This window comes from Podarcis bocagei, assembly GCF_964188305.1.
Source record: "Podarcis bocagei genome assembly, chromosome: 15".
Classification (NCBI taxonomy): Eukaryota; Metazoa; Chordata; class Lepidosauria; order Squamata; family Lacertidae; genus Podarcis; species Podarcis bocagei.
Window position 1 is genome coordinate 24,723,722 of NC_138141.1, and position 6,192 is coordinate 24,729,913.

General features: G+C 42.1%; 1 long non-coding RNA gene across 1 annotated transcript; it reads left to right on the forward strand.

Annotated features, from left to right (window-relative positions):
* The first annotated feature begins 268 nt into the window (after positions 1-268).
* On the forward strand, positions 269-4,289 carry LOC308574034. Its single transcript, XR_014002315.1, has 3 exons — positions 269-1,470; positions 1,894-2,004; positions 2,788-4,289. It is a non-coding gene; the product is annotated as an uncharacterized lncRNA (long non-coding RNA).
* The last annotated feature ends 1,903 nt before the right edge of the window (positions 4,290-6,192 follow it).

A 6,192-nucleotide genomic window follows, 5' to 3' on the forward strand; every position in this document is an offset into this window, starting at 1 on the left:
TTCTGAAAGCCTGGGCCACTCCCACTCCCAATGCGATTGGCTGTCTAAACTTCCAATCTGCGAATCACGACTCAGAGTTCAAGGGCCAATGGCAGTGACCAAAATCCTGAAATGTTCTGTGATTGGACATGTATCGAATCAGCACACAGGAGCTCAGAATCCATAGTCCAGACTCAAGCTCAGGCAAACACAGACCACTGAATACATAACAGTCTGCATGTTTTTATACCTGCTGTGGTAACAAAAGAAGTAGCTCTGCACTAGAGGAGGGTGGCCCCCTTCCCTTAACTGCCTGTTGTCTAGAGTGGAGTTGAGATGGTGTGAGAGCTAAAAGCTAGAAGCAGAGGAGGCTACAGGCTGAGCAGCTGGGAGACAGAGTCATGCCTGTTTTCTGCTTGAATCCAAGGCTGCAGCTTTGGGAGAAGCAAGACCTTATGGGGTGTTGATGCTGTGAGCCCCTTCATTGTAGGATCAGATTGTATATATGTGTAAATAAACCATATATCCTAAAGACGCCACAGTCTCCACCATCCCTCATTCTAAGGAAGCTGAACTCTGAGTAGGTAACTGCGTGGAACCCCTGGAGTTTTGCACTGCTCGGAGATTGGAGGGGTGTGTAACAATACTATACAGTGGTACCTCGGGTTACATACGCTTCAGGTTACACACTCCGCTAACCCAGAAATATTGCTTCAGGTTAAGAACTTTGCTTCAGGATAAGAACAGAAATTGTGCTCCGGCGGTGCAGCTGCAGCAGGAGGCCCCATTAGCTAAAGTGGTGCTTCAGGTTAAGAACAGTTTCAGGTTAAGAACGGACCTCCGGAACAAATTAAGTACTTAACTCGAGGTACCACTGTATATAGCAACATCAGTTATATGTTGCATCAGTTCACAAGAACCCCAGCTGCAACACACACACACACCCTGCAAGATTCTGAATTGCAACAAGCTGTGAGAAAAGACAATAAATTATTGTTTAGAGAAAAGCATTTGGAAGAAGTGTTGGAATAAATATGTGGTTTTGGGGCTGGCGGGCAAGGCAAAGTTGAAATGAACAGTTTTTAAACGGCATTGCATTTTCCACATGGTATTCAGATCACAATCTCTCCTTGCCAAGTGGATTCCCATCACGAATATGTGGTCTTGCCTGTCACTTGTCACACGAAATGTCTCACATTCCTCCAGCGATTTGCCATAGCCTGTCAATCATCTCAGGTTCCAAGGCAAGAATCCCCCTCAACACATCCATCCTGCTGCTATTGCCTCTATTTTTAGCTCTCCAGCTGCCTCGGTGGAAGAAAGTTACAAAGGAGAAATGTGGTCATTTCTCAAGTGGTAACCTCTTCTCCCTTCCTTCTGCCAAGGAAAATAGGAAGGCTGTATCACTGTCTCTCTTCTGATTTTTTACCCAGGTGCTGAGTTATTTGCATCCAACAGCAAAGGCAGGAGAAAGAAAAGAGGTTAAAGCAGGTAACTGGTAACTCTGCAACTTTCTGGCCAGAATTGACAGATTTATTCAGCTCTTTGCAGGGCAGTTAATAAATTTAGACTATAATCAAAGTATATCTTTGAGGCCCAGTCAAGCCACCTTCGGAATTTGGGCATGCCATCCTGTTTGTTAAGGACCCAGTGTACTGAATGTCTGCTCTCTGTCTCCTGGGTTGGAGTCAATGATACAGTTGCAGGAAACCACAGAGGGTGAAAGTGCTCCTTTGTTCAGGTCCTGCTTGGGGTTTTTGCACAGGCTCTGTTCATTAGAGCATGCTGCTGGCAGTGGCAAGGTTGCAAGTTCGATCCCCGTATGGGACAGCTGCTTATTCCTGCTTTGTAGGGGGTTGGACTAGATGATCGTTGGGGTTCCTTCCAGCTCTACAATTCTGTGATTCTATCTAGGTGGCCATTGTTGAGAAGAGGAGACTGGACTAGATGGACCTTCGGCCTGAACCAGTGATGCTCTTTTCATGCTCTCATGCCTTCCTGTTTTCCCATCCCTGTAGAGGAAAGGTGAGAGTTTGTTTACTGCTGTTGCCCCTTGAGCAATTGTTTTCCTTTACAGAGTACAGCTTGTTCCTCTGAAACAGTAATCTGCCTGGGTTCTTATTTTCTTATATGACACAGTCTTTGGAAGCAGCTGGTGTTACTCTAAGTATGCTAAATGGCCATGCTGCTCCATAATTGTTTCCAAAGGGATGGCATATTGATGTCTGATAATAACAACAACATCATCAAGAAGCCGTGCTCCATTTTTTTGTTTCCAAAGGGGTGATATGTTGATGTCAGATAACAGTGTCATCAAGAAGCTGAACTAAGTCAAGCTGCCATGCTAAAAAGCTGCCTTGCTGTGTGACTGCATTAAGGTAGGGGAGCGGGTGGGTGTAGCATAGAATGTCTGTATTGATCTTGTTTTCATTTCCCGGCTATATCTACATACTAAATATGACATATTTCTGTCTCAGGTGATTATATAATAAAAGCTCATAAAACATATCCCTTAGCAGAAATGTTGGTCCTAGTGGAAGACACCCTTACATGTAACCTGCCCCAGAACCCAATGCCATTTCTCATCCTTACATGTAACCCATTTCAAATGGCCTTCTGAGTAGAAAGTCTCATGCACAAAAACCCTTTCTACAGCATCATGAGAGAAAAGGGTTGGCCAAAAGGTTTTCAAGGTTTTCAATAAAATATACTAATTTGGATGGCCACTCCAGAAGGATACCATGGTGAATGCCACTGAAAGGTTGAGGAGAATTACGGTAACAACACATTTTCCCTGTCTCTCTCCAGACAGAGGTCAACATCCAGGGTGACCAAAGCAGTTTATGTGCCAAAACCCCAATTGAAATGGATCTAGGAAATCAGCTTCTTCCAAGAGCACCTGGATCTGGTCCAAAATAAACGTACAGGGATTGTCTGGGAAGCTGGAGCCCCCTTATTCTATCTGTCTTAACCTCTCTCAGCAAGCACCCAAACTTCCAACAGAAATGACCTGAGATGACATTGCAGGGGAAATTGAATAACTCATCACTGCAACATTTTGCCCAACCTTTTCTATTCTGCAGTTCTTAAAAACACAGTTTTGCTAAATGTTGCCTGGCATGACTGAGAACCCCATTCCATGTAGAATTATGGATTTGTGAATGTGTGCTTTTAGAGAATGGAGACCTCACCTAACTCATGCACCAAGAGTAGTACTATGTTGAACTTCCAAGCAGTGCTCATGAGAATTTATTTTGAAATGTATCCAATTCATCCCTGCTGCATCTACCTCAAATTACTGTACCATATAACAAGCACTTTGCAGTTTTAGCAACAAAAGCTTATTGTTGGTTCAAATGATGACCCTTAGCATAATAAAATGACTTCTAAAAAAATGAAGCCCTAAGTACCTAAATGAGCGATACTGTTTGTGTTGTCCAGAACCCATTTATACCACTGGAGGCCTTTTGGCAACTGCCACCGCTTGCAGTTATTGACAGATAAACCTTCCTACTTAGAACAACTTCCAAATTAGGAGGGTAATTTCATATCTACATGGGATAATGAAATAAGAGTCATATTGTCTGCATAAAGTGGCACTGGAATGCTTTGATTACCAACTAGGGAGGAGAAGACAGCTCCTGCAACATTTATGTGGTCATTAAGTAATAGCAAGGCCAAAATGCAACCTTGTTTTACAGCCCATGATGCAAAAAGGGAAAAAAATAATATGAAAGAAAGGATGCAAATTCATTTGGAATCTTAACATCAGTATTAGAATAGAGCTGTTGTAGAAGTAGCAGCAGTCCTTTATCCAACCAAGTAACTGCTTGTTCTCCCCCGCCCTCCCCTTAGACACTGCTTGTGAACAGAATTACAGGCAGATGAGAGATGGACAAACGTGCAGCTTTTTTGCTGGGCGGCTAATATAGTTCTGAATAAGATAATTCAAAATGAAACACTGCTCAATTGTACTAACATCCATTGAAAAAGCCAGTCTGCATTGGGGCCACAGCCTAGTTTGCTTTGACCTATTGTGAGGAATTTATGCGGATTACTAGCACATCAGTTTGTGGAAACCTGGTCACTATTCTTCACACATATAAATAAAGCCCAATTTCCACCACTGCCACCTCCTCTTCCTATTCTACATGCCTTTTGTCATAATGTACTTAAATTGATTTCTGATGTAACTATTTCGTTAATGTTTTAAAGACAAGTTTCTTTGTTTGGTGTGGTTTTACAAACTGAACTCTAGTATTTTTAAACTGTTTACACAATGCACTGTTACAGAGACACATTATTTTTTAAAAAACAAAAACCTAAGACAGAAAAAAATGTGTCTGCGGCAAAGCAAAACAACGAACTTCAGAGATTACCCTGGGCCCCTCCAGATTGGTGCTTTATTGTAGGGATATGCTGCAAAATATTATTGGCACAATAAAAGCAGGCAAGTGGTGGGTTTATTCCGCTTTAGTTTGTTCTGTGATGCTCCCCAGTTATGCTACTACATTATTTCTGTGTGCTAGGAAACCAGGAACAGTGTAACCAACCAAAACCTTTGCAGGCTGAAACAGTATTGAAAGCAACAACATGTGTGACTGCTGTCATAGCATCATGAGCAGAAATAATCAGGAATGCGCCATATAAAGGGCATAAGGAGGGGCCCCATATTATATGTATCCCAAGATAGTTGCCAACAGGACAAAGCAAAATGATGTATGAAAAGATAACTGCTTCATATTTAGCCCTTTACTGCTTCTACCAGTGACCCCAAAGTTGTCTGCATTGTTGAACTGACAGTAGTCATAAGATGCCACCTAAAAAAGCTGCAATTAGGAGTGCTGTATATTTATTCAGGTCTTGAATCTCTTTATTCTCCACTGTGGAGGATGACAGACCCTGAAGATATTCTCACAACTGGTGATAAGATTGTCATTTGGAGTCAATTAGCACTTCATAGGGATGTCATGCTTTGTTTCCTGCAGCCATAAACTATATTGGTGGCAAGGAATGTGTTTTCAAGCACCCAGTTAGCACCCAGTCAATCACACCTCCCTGGAACATCTCCACCATACATTCCCAATTGTTTGTTGCTATACTTCTTCCTTTCACTCTTGTATAAGTGGCAGTGTAGCCTCTGCAACTGTGAGTGCCACTTAAAAGTCTGAATTGGCTCTTAAAATGGAATCAATGTTTCCTGATGAGACACAGTTAAAACTGGGCAGAAGCCATTTTTCATTCAAATGCACCTTGTGGTCAATATCTTCTTTTTGTTCAAGCTACCTCAATAAAAGATTTCTCCCTGTATTTAATCTCACTTTATTATGAGAGTCTGTGGAATAATAATAATAATAGGTAAATATTAAACATAAATTAATTAAGCACTCTCTTCTTGTCTTGAATAGAACTGACGTCTGCTAAACAGTGGTGGAATATGTGTATCTGCTGTTGACCCCTTGCTGTTAGAATTGGCTCCGGTTTAGCATTATTGAATACAAGTGCCTTTTGACAATCTCTTGTTATCATGTTAGGTGACTCTTACCGCTATGTGATTTTCACCCACTGTTAAACGGAAAATCCTTTTAAAAGGTGAAACAAGAAGGATATCCCAGTCAAGGGAAGAAGGCCAGCCTGACCCCATTCATCAGCAAGAGATGAAGCAGCTCCAGGAGTCTCTTGCTTCTCCCCAGGGCCATCTTTACCCAGGGGTGCAAGGGGTGGGGGGCACATTCAGAGGTGGGGAACGTTGCATTAGTTTTCCTGATTATAATGCTGGCATTTTTGTCCTGTTTTCTAACGTTCCTGTCACACTGCAGCAGCTGTTGAGTTATGGAAATGTGGCTTTTTGACTGATATAGCAGCAAGTTGTGCTAAATATCATCCACACCAGTGGGTGTGGCATCACACAACAACGAATGTCATTGGGCAGCGTTGCTACTCCCCTACCATTTTGGCACATGCATGCTTCTGTTCCCTTCATGATTCCCCCATGAAAATGGCAGGAAAATAACTGTATGCTGGTACTCTGCCCCAATTTTTGTCACTTTGCTCCCACAATTTTACAAGCCAAAAGGGGCTGCAAATGGATTTTTGCCTGAAGCAAATAAAATGTAAATGAGTATCAAGCATGTGCCATATTCCATTAGTTTTCAGGAAGGGGCATTTACGTCATGTAAAATCTCAGATATAATGCAGAAATGAACAGTTAAA